General features: G+C 47.2%; 1 protein-coding gene across 1 annotated transcript in view; it reads right to left on the bottom strand.

Moving 5' to 3' along the window:
- grid2 (glutamate receptor, ionotropic, delta 2) overlaps positions 1-17,500 on the bottom strand; it is a gene marked incomplete at both ends in the record, with an annotated part of 437,190 nt that overhangs the window by 297,904 nt on the left and 121,786 nt on the right. The window lies entirely within an intron of this gene.

The raw sequence follows: 17,500 nt of genomic DNA on the forward strand, positions 1-17,500 counted from the left end.
ACGAAAGGGGGGAGAATATGTTACACCAATCCGTGTCTGTTCAATTTAGACCAATGGCGAAACGTACGATTGGCGCAAGTACGTCTTAACAAGTCTGTCTGAATGACCCTTCTGTCTTTCTCTCATATCTCTTATACAACTCTACCATTTTCTCTCTCCATCTCTCCCTCAGGTTCATCATCCCCCTTCTCTCTCGTTCTCATATTATTTATCTCTTTCTCGTCTATTTCTCTCTTTCCCTTGCTTTTGAAAATGTATGTTTTTGAAGTTTTCTAGTTGCTGCTGCTACGTTGTTGTGATAGGATCTAGAAAAACAATTAGCAGCGACAAGTAGCTGTCTTTAGGAGAGATGTAGAGAAAGAGAGATATGATTGATGAGAGACGAGGCTCAAATGGATGATGGAGGATTAGGGATACAATACAAGGGAAGGTCAGGAGAGGAGGGGAGAGGGGAGAGGAGAGAGGAGGGGAGGGGGAGGAGAGGAGGGGGGAAGACTACAGTAGAGTAGTTTCAGAATAGCACTGAATAAACACCAAAAAACACAAATTAAGTACAAATATCAAACGGAGAACGAATAAGAGATTAAAAACCCTCGCGTGAGACCTGCCGACCAGTTTTCAGTGCAGTTCAATTCAATTCGATCTCCTCAATCAACACCTGCGTCTGCTCCCTCAGGGCCTCGCTCCCCTGACGGAGGCGCAACCCCGGCGCCGGCTGACATTTCGGCAGCTCGTTTCCTCCCTCCGCAGCGGATGAAGTTCACGCCGTCGCGATATGAGTCACAGACGGGCGGGGCGGGGGGGGGGGGGAAGTGCCGAACGCTCCTCATGAGTTTTCTATTTAATTAGAGACTGACATTTCAGTTTATTAGCTACACACTACATTACAGTACACTGGGGACAGAGCCGGGCTGTCCTCCGGGGGCGCGGAGCGGGACAGCAGCCAGGGGGACGGACGGCTGAGTTATGAGGCTCCATTAGGGGTCCGTCCCTGAAGACGGATGTCCCGGCGGAGGGCGGTGCCGTTCCCCAACCGTCCTTGTCCCGCGCGCCGCGTCCACAGCCAATGATGGAGGGTCACTCCGCTGGAAAATGTGCTGAGCCGTCGTAAACAGCGGATAAATGCTGTAAATAATCAATTATTTATGCTGTTAGTGCTGATATCAATTCTGCATAACAGGAAGGTAAATGAGGACATTGATCATGCAGATGGGGGCGGGGTCATCGGCAGCCAATATGACGCTGACTGTAAATCTGGGAGTAGAGAGAAGGGGGCGGGACTCTGAGTGAAGGGCGGGATGGAGGGAGGGAGGCTTTACACCTGCATTCTCTCTCTCTCTCTCTCTCTCATTCTATTTACCCTCCCTCCCTCCCCAATACAAACAAACAAACAAACAAACAAACACACACACACACACACACACACACACACAATACAGACACACTTCAAATCGATGGTAATCAGCTTGTGATCAGGCTATTCCCTGAGACAATAGAGAGGAACACCTATGTGCTCCATTGGGCCCGATCCTTTATAATTCAATTAATTGTTAAATAAATCATGGGCTGGTCTTTGTGTGAGCAGGACTGAAATGACCCCCTGATCTGCATGACTAATACCCCTCTACAATAGCAGGCTTTAAGAGAGCATGCTGAATACACACAGATACACACCACACACACACACACACACGCAAACCGCGCATACACGTCAGTGTGTGTGATTATATTCGATCTCAACTCTCTCTCTCTCTCTCTCTCTCTCTCTCTCACACACACACACACACACACACAGTCCGTATCCCCTTGTGTGAAGCCAGCCATTGAGCATGAATCCATGCAATGAGGCAGAGCAGGACTTAGATAGAGTCCACAGTCAATACCAATCTCTGCCCCGCTGAGGACTTCGACCAACCAATCAAAGCGCTCTATTTGTATTGTTAGCTCCGCCTAAGGACAGAGTCCATTGGGTGGCAGGTAATGTTTTCATTTCGGTGAGTGTGTTAGTTTCTTTAGAATCAGAATTAGATTGTTAGCAGGATTACACAAAAACTAGCAGAATGATTTTCATGAAACTCGGTGGAGGGGTGCAGCATGGGCCAAGTTAGAGCCCATTACACTTTGGAGCAGATATGAATCAAGGGGCGGATCCATAATTATTTTTCATTAACTTTGCGAGTGTAGCGATATTTATATTAGATATTGGAGTTATTAATAATTACGTCGGACCACCAGAGGGCAGCAACGACTACGTCTCACATCGGGGAGTCGTCCACAGACGGTCTTCGTCTTCATCTTCGTCTCCAGTTAGCACGGTCCTCCACACACCTGGCGATCCCATCGGTGGTCTCCACTCCCACATCGGTCTTAATTATGCCCACAAACGTTTTGGTAGGACGTCCTCGCGACTTGCGCCCTTCACCATGGAGACGGCTCCCATAACACCAGCTTGCTGGCCGGAAGCTCACGGCGTCTGTAGCAGTGCCCAGCCAGCCTCATTCTCCTTGCTGCCGTCTTCCCACTCACCCTTGACCTCTCTCCGTACAGATCTTCAATACTCGCAGGCGTCTGGCTATTGTTGATTTTGCATGAGTCCTCTTGGAGCCATAGGTGCAGGTATCTTGCCAGCAGTGTCAAAGTCATATTCAGGCATTTTGGATTCCACGTATTACCGAATCACGGGACGGGGATCCACAAATTATTTTTCACAGTCTTTTACATTGCGAGATGTTTTCACAGTCTTTAACATTGCGAGTTGTTTTCACAGTCTTTAACATTGCGAGATGTTTTCACAGTCTTTAACATTGCGAGATGTTTTCACAGTCTTTAACATTGCGAGATGTTTTCACAGTCTTTAACGTCGCAAGACGGTGCATTTCATCTCATAGACCAGAACGGCACGTACGGTAGCCCTACTTTGCCGAACGGCATGGCTGTACCTTTTTGGGGGGACACTAAACCTCAGCTCTCAGATATTCTCAGTGTTTATGAACGTACCCTCAACGTGACGTTCAGTCAACGTGACGTACCACTTCACCATAACCACAGGTTATACCTAAATAAAGTAAATGTATACAACCACCTCCCCCCCCCCCTCCCACACACACACACAACACACTCCTTGCACCAGCATGCTCCAGGTGGTATTGATCTCTGTACCGATTCAAATCAACAGTTATGAGCGGTCAGTGGAGCGAGCAGCAGCTCTTTCTCATTACTGCCTTCAATGAATGTATTAGAGTCTTTAACAACTCTTCACATGCCTGTCAACCTCAGGGATCTTAGTATGGAGACGACCCAGCCTTCACTCTCTCTCTCTCTCTCTCTCTCTCTCTCTCTCTCTCTCTCTCTCTCTCTTCCTCTCTCTCTCTCTCTCTTCCTCTCTCTCTCTTCCTCTCTCTCTCTCTTCCTCTCTCTCTCTCTCCCTCTCTCCCCCTCTCTCTCTCTTCCTCTCTCTCTTCCTCTCTCTCTCCCTCTCTCTCTCTTCCTCTATCTCTCTCTCTCTCTCTCTCTCTCTCTGTTTCAATTCAATTCACAAGACCTAAATTGCCATGGGAAACATATGTTTACATTGCCAAAGCAAGTGTGAAATAAAAACAAAATATGAACTTACAATTACAGATACTAAAATATGGAAATGTTTAAACAAAGCTGGTGCAGATAGTGCAGCAATACATAGATGACTGACATTTCTCTCTCTCTCTCTCTCTCCCTCTCCCTCTCTCTCTCTCTCTCTCTCTCTCTCTCTGTCTTTTTCTACTTTGCTCCGTTTCAGCTTCAGTGCCTCAGTAAGAACCACTTTTCCCCAATCTGGCGAGCGTGTTCCTGGGGCCAGGAGATTGAGTGTGATTGGTCCTCATTTCTCCTGCTTGCCAGCATTACACCTCTCCGGAGGATGGGACTAGCGGACTGGCACCTGGAACGCCACAACAGGGCCGGTGTGTGTGTGTGTGTGTGTGTGTGTGTGTGTGTGTGTGTGTGTGTGTGTGTGTGTGTGTGTGTGTGTGTGTGTGTGTGTGAGAGAGAGAGAGAACAAGTGCAGCGCAAGAAGTAAGAAGAGAGCAAGAAGGAAAAGTGTGCCTTCAGATTTACATTTTAATCACTAGGCAGACGCTTTCATCCAAGGCGACTTACAATTATGAGCTTGTGTCGGGGTTAGGTGCCTCGCTCAAGGACACAGCTGTAGGCAATGACTGATGAGTACACAGTACTGGAGGATATGATTGGTTACCGCTGCAGATGTACCACACACACGCACACACACACACACACACACTCACATGGGCACACACGCACCCACACACTTCCATAGAAACCAGTCCAGGTTTCACACACACACACGCACGCACACACACACACACACACACACACACTCACATGGGCACACACGCACCCACACACTTCCATAGAAACCAGTCCAGGTTTCACACTCACACACGCACACACACACACACACGCACAAACACACACACACACGTACACACACACACACACTCACATGGGCACACACGCACCCACACACTTCCATAGAAACCAGTCCAGCTGCAGCATTGGATCCCATTATTTCCATAACATGTAGGAGGATAATATAACGAAGGATAGAGTCCAGAAAGGATGAGAAGAAGTGTGGATGTGGGAGGACAGAAGAGGAGAGGGAAGGAGGAGGAGGAAGAGGATGAGGGGGTGGAGGGGAAGGAGGAAGGTTAGAATGTCTAACACATGGAATGATGAGAGTGGAAAGAGATGAGGTGACAGCAGGCTGGCTACCTCTCTGCCTGTCTGTCCGCATGGCTGACTGCACTGTCAGTCTGTCTGTGTCTGCACTGTCAGTCTGTCTGCGTGTCTGACTGTCAGTCTGTCTGCGTGTCTGACTGTCTCCACTGTCAGTCTGTCTGCGTGTCTGACTGTCTGCACTGTCAGTCTGCGTGTCTGACTGTCTGCACTGTCAGTCTGTCTGCGTGTCTGACTGACTGCACTGTCAGTCAGTCTGTGTGTCTGACTGTCTGACTGTCAGTCTGTCTGCGTGTCTGACTGTCTGCACTGTCAGTCTGTCTGCGTGTCTGACTGACTGCACTGTCAGTCTGTCTGCATGTCTGACTGACTGCACTGTCAGTCAGTCTGTGTGTCTGACTGTCTGCTCTGTCAGTCTGTCTGCGTGTCTGACTGTTTGCACCAGAGGCGTCATGCCTATAGAACTTGAGGGGGCACGTGCTTTTTATTTTATTTTTATTTTTTTACATTTCTGTTATTGTTTATTTGTTTACCATTACATTTTACAATGCGGAGCTATGATTATTTTCTCTACTGAGCTGAATGTATTATTTTTTAATTATGTAATAGACCACCTCGAAAAGCCACCATAACCTCTTTCAAAAAGCCAAACACCCTCTTTCCCGGTGGATTTGGTTTCTTCCAAATTAACACTGGACCTGGAAGCCCCTCCCCCCTTACTTTTATTTTGAAAGTCCTTGAAAGGATGCTACCGGTAAATTTGATTTCACACCGCTTGAGTGGCAACTGGTAGTGTGATGTGTCCTGATTTTAAACTGCAAAAATGCACAAAAAAACACTAAAATTTTGCCTCGTTATCTCGTGCCTCCTCAGGTTTTTGGGTTGCATGACGCCCCTGGTCTGCACTGTCAGTCTGTCTGTCTGTCTGTATGCCTGACCGTCTGTCCTGTATGCCTGTTTGTCTACTGTACTGTACGTGTCATGTTATTTGTTGTGTTGTCTTGTGTGGTACTGTAAGTCATGTTGTGTGTTGTGCTGTGTGGCAATGCCGGATCAGGACTACCAGCTTAATGTGAAAGCCCTAGCTGCCGTGTTCTCCAGGCCCTCCTCGTTCTCCTGCCTACCCGCTCTACAAATACCTCCCGCTACTGTCATCCACCCACCCACCCCCCAGGCTGCGGAGGCCGCCACCGCTCCTCGCCTGCCAATCAGACGAGGCTATTCTGGGCTGATTAATATTGACAGGAAGCATTTTTTAATAACAGGGATGGGTAAAGCGCAGGCCACACAGATGGAAATATAGATGGGTAATAAAACGGAAGAACCACAGGGGTAGGAGAAGAAGCGTCTGGTGATGCACAGGGAGGAGGGTACGAGGGGGTTGAGGAGGAGATATGGTAGGAGGCAGCGGAGGAGGAGGAATGATAGGAGAAGGAGGGGAGGAATGATAGGAGGAAGAGGAGGAGGAGGAAGAGGAGATGGTGTCTTCTGAGGCAGGGTGTCTCCTCGAGTTATTTCAGGTTATCTCAGTCTGATGGCTTCATAATCCAAGCAAAATACTCTCCGCCTCACACACACACACACACACACACACACACACACACACACACACACAGACGGCTCCCAGATGAGGGAATCTAATAAAGCCCAAGCCGCCATCTTCTGTTTTATTATGTAGAGCTGAGGGAGAAAACTGTTCTCTTTTCCTTCTTTAAAGGTTCTTCTTCAGGCTCTTGGACAATGGACGCTAACGGCCTGTCACCTGCCTGTGACACAGACACACTCAGACTGCGCACACACAAACACACTCCATACTTTCACTTTTATTGTATAGCACGGCCCTATCGCACTGTTCTTTTTGTATTATTATTATCATTATTCTGTTGGTGCTGGAAGGCTGAGGAGTCAGAACGATAAGCATTTTACTCGCTTGTACTGGTATGGAGGACGTAGAAATGAAGAAATCTTGAATCTTTAATCTCCCAGCAGCCATCTAGGTTTTGAGCGTATGTTTGTTGTTGTTTTTTTTTCCCACAGCCCCGACCGCGGGCAAACAGTGGGAATGCAAAATTCAGGACTCTTGTGGATGAAACGACTTGGACTAAACATAGGACGCACTGCAACAGCGCCTGAGCAATGAACTGTTGCCATGATGGAACATGGTAACTTAACCGACGTTAACGAGCGCTGGCTCGTTCATTCTAGTCAGCAAAGTCAGCTAACGCCGGGGGCTTCAACGTATTCGTGTGTGCATATCTAAATTCTGCTTGGTCTACTACATACCTGGCATTAATATTGTGGGGAGTTCATTTAAACACAGCCTTTGCTGGAGGCTGTGTAGTGTTGCAGATGACAGTTCATCCCTTCTCCGCTTAGTATGACATAATGAAGCCAGACACTGATCTCTATCTCTCTCTCTCTCTCTCTCTCTCTTTAAATAAATCAATTATTTTCTAATAATAAATTACTGTGGAAAACATCTAACAATGCCTTGGGTAATCACTTCACTGAAGTAAACAATTTAAGAAAAGATATGACCTATAATGATGTAGGCCTAACACTGTGTGTCTTCCATACTAGAAAACATTATGAAGAATACAAGTTCACAACATCAGGAAATTGCACTCTTAATCCACTGTGAGAAGCCACAGTGGAGATGGCAGCTAACACCAATCCAATCACACACATTTTGAGTCTGAATTGGGGAGTGTGTCCACAGTGGAAGGAAGCAAAGTTATCCCATTACCTAAAATACCTGAATGAACCTCAAAGGTATTAAACAGCCCTCCCATTTGGATCTTGCTACAGTAGTTCTTGCCAAACTAATGGAGAAAATTGTCTTCAACCAAATTCAGTCCTACTTCTTAGAAAATTAATTAAATACAGACTTTCAACATGCCTACAGGGACGGCATTCTGCAAAATTATGCCGCACATACACAGATTATATGTCACTGTCTAATGCAGGGTCTAATGCAGGAGCATATATAAATCCAACAAATTAATCGGAGACTCCGCATCACGTCAACATTGACGTTACTGCTAAGTTGTTCTGATGGGATTTGCCCCCCACCCCCACCCCCGAAATCATTGTGAACGTCCAGTGTGTGTCGACCTCCGTAGGACGTAGACTGGACGTTCACAACGACTGGGGGGGGGGGGATTCCATCAGGTCGAAGTTAGGGGGGCTCTAGGGAAGAAAGGTTGGGAGCCACTGGTCTAATGGATAACAATAAAAGAATAGTGGGGTCAGTATTGCTGGATTTCAGTGCTGCCTTTGAGATTATTGATCACGACATGCTGCTTGACAAATTCTACTGTTATGGTTTTTCATCCTCTGCTGTGAAGTGGATAAAAACTGCTTGTCCAACAGAACATAGAGTGTTTTTCAAGAGTGGTCTCTCTGACAGTAAAGGAGTAGTTTTAGCATCATAAGCCCTGTTATAAGGTTATTTATGATCATACTGTATACAACGGTCCATATATCTTTTTGACAGACTGTGTACTCTTGAGAATTAATGTTCATTAACATGTCACAGCCAAGTACACAATAGATACAACCAAGTACACAATGGATCTCTATGGGCATATGTATGCCCGTAGAGATCCATTATGTGATTAGCTGATGGACTGTGTATTACATAAAGTAGCTGTAACATGAACAATGAGCACTAATATCTCAAGAGTGCACAGTTTGTCAAAATGTTTATATGAACCGTTGTATTATAATCGGAAATGTGTCTATGTATGTGGATGACACCACTCTGTATATGCCAGCTACTAATATAGATGACTTGTCTATAGCTCTAAACAATGAGTTACAACTTATATCAGATTGGGTACTGAACAACAAGATGGTCTTAAACATGTCAAAAACTAAATATATTGTATTTGGCTCTCATCACATGTTAATATCAAACCCAAAACTCAATGTACCTCTGAGAGGACTGGGAATTGAGCAGGTGGATGAAACAAAACTACTGGGCATTATATTAGACAGTCATCTGTCATGGCCCATCCTTTCTTTTGAGTCATTCAGTTTTAAGTCCTCACCAAACTGGATTTGGAGCTAATCATAGTACTATTTCAGCAGTCACTCATGTCACTAATGACAATCTTGGCATTAGACAACAGGAAATTATGCTGCCCTCTTTGTAGATGCTTGTGACTGGTTTCAGGACTATCTGTTATCAAGGCATCAGTGTGTGAAATCGGGTAACATTCAATCATATTTCCTGTCTCTAGCTAAAGGTGTGCCCCAGGGATCCGTGTTGGGTCCTGTCCTTTTCACCATCTATATTAATGATATTGTCTCTACACTTACCGGCTGTCATGTTCATTTATATGCTGATGATACAGTTGTTTACTGTATTGCGGATATTGTTCAGGAAGCCATTGTTAATCAGCAGCTTGCTTTTAATGTACTACAAGAAGCTCCCACCAATCTTAAAGGGGTCCACGTTTGCAAAACTAACTTTTTCATTGTTTTTGCATGTACATGTAAGTCTCTGATGGGCCTACAGGTACTAACACACAAAGTATGAAGCGAAACAGGCCAGTCATTTTGTTGTGGTCAGCCAAAATGAAAACATTAGAAAAAAGGTCAGTCCCTGCAAGCCATTAAAATCCCCCGTGTCACTTTACGTCACAGTCGGGGACCGCGCTAGCTAGCATTATGTCTTTGCACAAAAAATGCTCTGTTCTTGGATGTACTAAGCAGCACAGATCTTCTCCTGAGCTCAAAGGACAGCAGAGCCGAGTGGATACATTTTATTTTTGATGGCAACATTCCCGCTGAAATTGTCAAAACACTGGCATTGTGTGCTAGCCATTTTTTGCCCAATCGCTTTTCCAACCTGGGTCAGTCAGTACAATGCAGGATTTTCAGATAAACTCTTTCTGAATGATCAAGCAATACCAACTGTCTGTGGAAATTATGCAGAAACTGTAAGTAAATATGGTGTGTGTTTGTTTGCATATAGTACTAATGCTAGCTACACAAACAAACTCCCTTCTTGCCTCAACCTGGATGCTCGTCTCATCATATGTGAGAGTAATGTTAGTGGAATGAAATTGGTAGACTTCTAGTTCATTGAGCGGTCATTAAAAATGATCAAATGTTAAGAAGTGGACATCATTGGATTCCCCTCGGCCTACAGAATCTAGCTTTTATTGTTTGTAGTCAAATGGAGTCATATAGCCTGGTGTGTCTAGCTAGCGAATGTAGCTAGAGGTAACAGCATGCAACCATGGAGATAATAACATGGGCCCTAACACTATCATGTTTAGTCAGGGAGAGAGGATAGTGACATTTGTCAGTGGCATCGAGTGTGGATGGTCCAGGCTAGCCAGCTATATTTGAAGTAGCATAGCGCCGTCAACAGCCCTCATTCTCTAGCCTGCCGATTTGCTCTTAGCTGAGCTCATTTGCATAAAAAAAAAGGAGCTAAATCCGCTCAATCTGATCTCCTGGTCCTGGATCTATGTTCAGAAGGAATATAATTGTTCGAGCTGTTTCTCTATCAGTATTACACCATGGTGACGCTATCTATAGACATGATTCAGTGACAACCTTGAAACTCTTGAACTCTGTCTACCACTGCCATAAGATTTATTACGGGTGATAGATATGACACTCACCACTGTGTTCTTTATCATAAGGGGGACTGGCCATCTCTTTCTGCTCCTTATACTTGGAATAACTTACAACAGATTCTCAAGCTTGAGGTCCTTCCTTCAGTCACGGAGTTTAAGTCCATGGCTCTAGACCTGTGTACTTCAACTTGTAACTGTTTTTAATTATTATTATTGTACATTGCATATGTTTAGCTGATTTGCATCTCTGTGTAATCTCATCATCAGTGTAAATCAGGGAAACCTCAGTGCTTCACGAGTATAAATAAAGGTTTGAAACAAAATGGTTCACCATATTAAAAACATAACTAAGACAATGTGGAGGGGCCTGTACATGATTAGGAGATGTGCTGAGCTTTTCACACCAACCTCTGCTATCCAAGTTATCCAGGCGCTGGTGTTATCCCACCATGATTACTGTCCGGCTGTGATGTAGAAATGCACCTTTTTTTTTAAATACTAAAAATGTATTTACGAACCATGATAAAAAAAAAAAAGGAAAAATATTTTGTCGTAAATATGCAGGCCTGAATGAAATGTTTATGACCCAGTGCCAGTTTGTGTTCACTTTTTCTTTGTTACTGTGCCTTACTATGTATTTTTTACTGTGTCTGTTTGTATATTGTTTTTGTGGACCCCAGGAAGAACCATTTGTAGCAGCTAATGAGGATCCTAATAAACTAAACTAAACTCTCTCGCTCTCCATTTTTCTTCATGCTCCTCAGATGAAAGGGACAAGGAGCGGGAAGAGAGGAGAGGAGAAGCGGAGGAGACAAGACGAGCCAGAGGAGGAGTATTGGTCTACATCACTGCAGCAGTGTTTGAGGCTGATATGTTTCAGGTATGTTTTCTCTCGATGGGATTGCAGGAGTCCACTCTCCTCTGCTCTCACTCTCATCTAGCTGTCCTCCCCTGTTTTCCATTACCGAGAGAGAAGATCCCATTATCTGCCACTACACACACACACACATACACACACACACATGCACGCACGCACGCACACACATGCACACAGACACACAGACACACTCTTACACACAATCACACACACAGAGACACACACAGACATACTGACACACACACACACACAGACACACACACAGGCGCACACACAGAGACACACACACACAGACACACTGACACACACACAATCACACACACAGAGACACACTCCCACACACAGAGAGACAAACACACAGACACACTGACACACACACACACACACACACACACACACACACACAGACACACACACAGGTGCACACATACACACACAGACACACTGACACACACACAATCACACACACAGAGACACACTCACACACACAGAGACAAACACACAGACACACTGACACACACACACAGACATACACACAATCACACACACAGAGACACACACAGACACACTGACACACACAAACACAGACGCACATACACAGACACACACACACATAGACACACAACACAGACACACTCTTACACACATACACACACACACTCACACACACACAGACACACACATACATACACACACACACAGACACACACTAAGACACACACACACACACACAATTCATCAGGTCAGTCTCTCCAAATACGAAGTGACCGAGCAGAGGCACTTGACAGTAGCCAATGGGAGCAGATGCAGAGTGGCGAGCTAGCATGTAGCGTCAAACCCAGCACTTCAACCTGACTTTCTTTCAGTCATTAAATGTCAGGAGATAAAGCTGGAATCTAAAAACCGCCAGACAGTCAATAAAGGTTAATTAACATTGAGGGAGAGAAGGAGACCAGAGCAGTGCTTTATAATTACATGCCCAATAGAGTCTAGCCCACACACACACACACACACACACACACACACACACACACACACACACACACACACACACACACACACTCACAAAGACACACTCACACACACACACACACACACACACACATTCACCCTGTTTACTCAGATAAGAAGCAAAATGGCTACAGAGGTGCTTAGACAGGGAGGATGGAAATAAACTAATAGACAGAGCGAGAGAGAGAAAGAGAGAGAGAAAGAGAAAGAGAGAGAGAGAGAGAGTTCTGTCAACCCACCCAGATGCAAGCTACTGTGTACTATATAGTTCATCATTAGCAGTCAGGAGTCAGTGTGTGTGTGTGTGTGTGTGTGTGTGTGTGTGTGTGTGTGTGTGTGTGTGTGTGTGTGTGTGTGTGTGTGTGTGTGTGTGTGCGTGCGTGCGTGTGTGTTTGTTATGACTAAAGATAATGATGATAATCAGCCAGCCTGCTTACCAGCCAAGGACCTAGCCAGTTCTGCCTGCGAGTCAACCAAACGCCCCCACCCCCGCCCCCCCTACCCCTGCCCCCCTACCCCGCCCCCTCCACCCCGTCTCCCTCCAGTAGAGACTGAATTAGCCTCAGCGACGGCAGAAACATGTCGCCGAACTCCTGCTACTCACTTCACTTTCCTGGGAGAAATACTCTCAACAGCCCCGAACACACGCGCTTGAGGAGGGAGGGAGGGAGGGAGGGAGGGAGAGGAGGTGAAGTGGAGGAGGAAGAACACATGGTTTCTTTTTGTCTCACGGTCTCCTTCCCTTTTTCAGACAGTTTATCTGGTTTCTGGAACCTTCCTTCGTTATTCAGCCTCATTATGCGTCACTCACATGCTCCGGTAGGAGGGACACACAAAAGAGGGAAGAACAGAGAAAGCCGGCTTAATTGGATCTTATGTTGAGTGACTATAGATAGAGGTGTGTGTGGGTGTGTGCGTGTGTGTGTGTGTGCGTGTAGGTGCAAAGGTAACTATGGCTACAGAAGTCATGAACATACATGCAGGTATGGAGCTTTCATAGCTCAATCATAGTTAACCCTTCCCCTGTCACGGCCTGGTATCAAACGCATCAGCAGGCGAACCTCCGACATGTTCATTTGGCAGACATGTTACGGTGAGAAAAGTGAATTGTGAAAATACTGAAAATATCCCAAAACATGATTTTCCAAGCGGCATTCATTTACAATGCAGATGAGAAAAAAACAGTCATTGTTTCCAATATTATCATCACAAACATTTCCAACCGCAATCATGTTACTGTGCACAATTTGCAAAATCAACAGCTATTATACAGTTTGTCCTGTCCTGGCACCCGTATCCTGCTGGCAGCCATGACAGCTACTGGTACCGTGGCCAGCAGCTGTGTGGCCAGTCGTGAGAGACGGTCGTATGAAGTAACAGCTAGCAGCTGGACGGTAGGTCTAAGTGACGGGCTGCCTGAGGCACTGGCCCAGTCGACTGAACCTCAGCCTGAGTGAGGTCTGCTGGACCGTTCTCTCTCCCCGACCCTGTCCAGCCCCCAGGGGCGTGCTGGGACTAAAAAAAAACGGCCCTGGAGTCTGACACAGCCCAGTCACATCAAGAACGCAAGAACAAATTTAATTTGTTGAGCGGGGGGGGGGGGGGGGTCTTGCTAGCGATCTGTTGACAGGGGGGGGGTTCTCCAGAGCCTACAGATGGCCAGCCAAGCCCGTCACGGTCCAGCTACGGTCCAGCTGCAGTGCCAGCTACGGTCCAGCTACGGTCCCAGCTACGGCCCCAGCTACGGTCCAGCTACGGTCCAGCTACGGTCCAGCTACGGTCCCAGCTACGGTCCAGCTACGGTCCAGCTACGGTCCAGCTACGGTCCAGCTACGGTCCAGCTACGGTCCAGCTACGGTCCCAGCTACGGTCCCAGCTACGGCCCCAGCTACGGTCCAGCTACGGTCCCAGACCCGACAGCCGCAGTCAGCCTGTGCTCAGCCCAGACTAGCCCCCCTCAGACCCTAGCCCGGGCTCTAAGTCCAGCCCGGCCTACCCTACAGGGGTTGGGGGGGGTACCCTACGCCTAGCCCCGGGCTCCCCAGCTCAGCCCGGTCCAGCTACGACGGAGGCATCCCAAAGCCCCGCCCGGGCCTCGCGGCCCCCGTCTCCGGGATCTCCGTCTCCCGTAGCAACCGCCAGCCACACACCGCGGGTCTCGCGTCTCTTCCTGTCAGCCGGCCAGCGGTTGGCCGGATCAGCTCAGCGCGACGCCACTTTAAAAACAATCTGCATCGCAGCACCCCGCCGGTGGGGCTCCCAACCTCAGGCCTTTTATTATCCTCCTCCTCTTCAGAGAGAGAGAGAGAGAGAGAGAGGGAGAGAGGGAGAGAGAGAGAGAGAGAGAGAGAGGGAGAGAGAGAGAGAGACACACACAGAGAGACGCTTCCCTCAGCCTCAGGCTATTCATCTCTGTCTCCTCTCCTGGCCATTTCCCAGGGTGCACGGCGCCACGCTCCGCACGGCGGAGACACTCCACCCAGTCTGGATTAAATAGGCATGACACACACACACACACACACATACACACGCACCACAGGTATATAGTAGTACACACACATTGACTAGGATGAAATGATTGACAGCCCTACAGTCTCTCTGTCTGTCTGTCTCTCTCGCCCTCTTTCTGTCTCTGTGTCTCTCGCTCTCTGTCCATTGCCATCCCTCACAATATTTCCCTTCTTTTTCATTCGTTGTTCCCCCTCTCCTCCATGAGTTACGGTTTGGGTACAGTATATCTGGGTTTGGGTGGATATGGATTTGTATGTATCTAGTTTAGGATGTGCTGTATCTTGGTTAGGATATATAAGTTTGGGTGTAGTTAGGTTGGGGTGTATCTGAGTTCAGTTGTATCTAGGTTATGGTATAGACTGTAGGTTAGGGTGTATGTTGGTTTGGGTGTATCTGGGTTAGAGTAGATCTGGGTTTGGGTGTATCTAAGTTTAGGCGTACTGTAGCTAGGTTAGGGTGTATCTACCGTAGGTTAGGGTGTATGTGGGTTTGGGTGTATGTAGGTTTGGGTGTATCTAGGTTAGAGTACATCTGGGTTTGGATGTATCTTTTGTAACCTGTCTTTTGTAATCTACCTCAACAGTACCTTTAATGTTCATTGCTAGAAAGGAAAGCAATGGGCCAATAGCAGTGACTGTACTGTACGTACAGTATATATTTCTGTGCTGTAGAAGCCTGATACAAATCGGACGTTAGGCGAGTTAAAACAGGCGATACCGGTGACACCAGCCGGGAGATGAGTCACAGTAGCACTGACGTCTCTCTGAGATAATCATGGAACAAGGTCGTTAGTGCAGTAGCCAAGCCCAGCCAGGCACAGAAGCAGTGGTATCCAAAACGAGAAAACATCATTAGCGCTAAACACCGGGTATAGGCACCCACACATGTTCACACGTCTCTCTTCCCCGTCTCTCTCCCCTGTCTCTCTGTCTGCCTCTCTCTCTCTCTCTCCTTCGCTTCCCCCTCTCTCTCTTTATCTCCCTCACTCTATCTCTCTCTCTCTCTCTCTCCTTTGCTTCCCCCTCTCTCTCTCTTTATCTCCCTCACTCTATCTCTCCCTCTCTCTCTTTCTTTATCTCTCTCTCTCTCTATCTCTCTCCCTCCCTTTCTCTCTCTCGCTCTCCCTCACTCTCTCTCTCCCTCTCTCTCTATCTCCCTCTCTTTCTCTCTCTCGCTCTCGATCTCCCTCACTCTCTCTCTCCCTCTTTCTTTATCCCTCTCTATCTCTCCCTCTCTCTCGCTCTCCCTCACTCTCTCTTTTGACCCCCCATACACGCACACAGCGAGTTCAAGTGCACCTCTCAAGGTTCCTGTCTGGTTCTCTCCGGAGTTCAGGAGGATCTCCTCCAGGTGACCATCAGACAGGCAGAAGGTCAGGTCAGGTCAGGTCTGAACACACCGAAGCAAAGAGAGATCTGATGATCAAACGGAGATAGTCTTCCGTCTGGACCATCAACACAGCGTTAAGACCGGGGGAGGAGAATTCACATCCTCCTGACTAATGGCACACAAGAGACCGCCTTTTTTTTCAGCATGGGCTGTGAAGAAAAACTGTCCGTTTTTTTTGGGGGGGGGGGGATTCCCACGTTTGAAACATAAATTCAGCTACACATGCGGGACTCTGAGAATTTACAGGAGATTAACTCTGGGGTTGCTCAAATGCCCCGAAGCAAGCCGGAAAACTGTCCAAAGTGCCTTTGAGCGTGACTTTGAGTGACAGGCTTGCGGTGGTAGCCGTGGCGAAGTTCGTAAACACGGCCTGATCGGTGGCCCGTTGTCGGGGGCGACAAAGTGATGGGTGGACTGGAGCGAGAGATACGGAGGGAGAGAGTGAAGAGAGAGGGAGTGATGGAGGGAGGGATCAAGGGAAGGAGAGAGGGCAAAGAGGAGAGAGAGAGAGAGACAGACAGGAGAGATCAAGGCTAAGCATCGGAGGGATAGATTACAGGGTGTTGTTGAGTTAAGAAGAGGTCAGTACCCATGTACTGCAGTCTCTTCGAATGACAGCTTGCGGTATTTAAGGCCCTAGATCACCACACACACACACACACACACACACACACACACTCACACAAACTTTATAGTGGTAAAGGCTAGGAAGTTTCTACCGCTTAGGATCAGAACCACCCCTCTCTCTCTCTTTCTCTCTCCCCCTCCCTTTACCGCCGTCTCTCTTCCTCTCTCTCTTTTTCTCTCTTCATCCCTCTGCCTCCCTCCATCCCTCACTCTCTCTCTTCCTCTCCCTCTCTCCCTCCCTCTCCCTCTCTTTATCTCAGTTCAATTCAATTCAAAGGGGCGTTATTAGCATAAAATGTTTAGGTTGCCAAAGCAAGTGTGAAATAAACCCCCCAAAAATATGTACAATTAAAGATAACACTGAAATGTGTTAACTCAGTGACAGACACTTGTCTGAGTGTGTGTGTGTGTGTGTGTGTATTTGTGTATTTGTGTGTGTGTGTATCTGTGTGTGTGTGTGTGTATGTGTGTGTGTGTGTGTGTGTGTGTGTGTATCTAATATCAGTGCCAGTTATGGGCTATGTCTATCTGAGCTCTAACAGGCTGTGAGAATGCCTCCTGTGAGGGAGCTGATGTCTGCTCTAAGTACTGGGGGTTAATGAGGGATAACTCTGCTCTCTGAAACTCTGTACCAGCCTGTCTGTTCTCCTCTCTCTCATCCCCTTCTCTTCCTCCCTCCCTTGTCGCCGCCCTTTCCTCGTCTCCTCTCGTCTCCTCTCCTCACGTCTCCTCTCGTCTCCTCTCCTATCATCTCCTCTCG

The sequence above is a fragment of the Borostomias antarcticus genome (assembly GCF_949987555.1).
Source record: "Borostomias antarcticus genome assembly, chromosome: 6".
Taxonomy (NCBI): Eukaryota; Metazoa; Chordata; class Actinopteri; order Stomiiformes; family Stomiidae; genus Borostomias; species Borostomias antarcticus.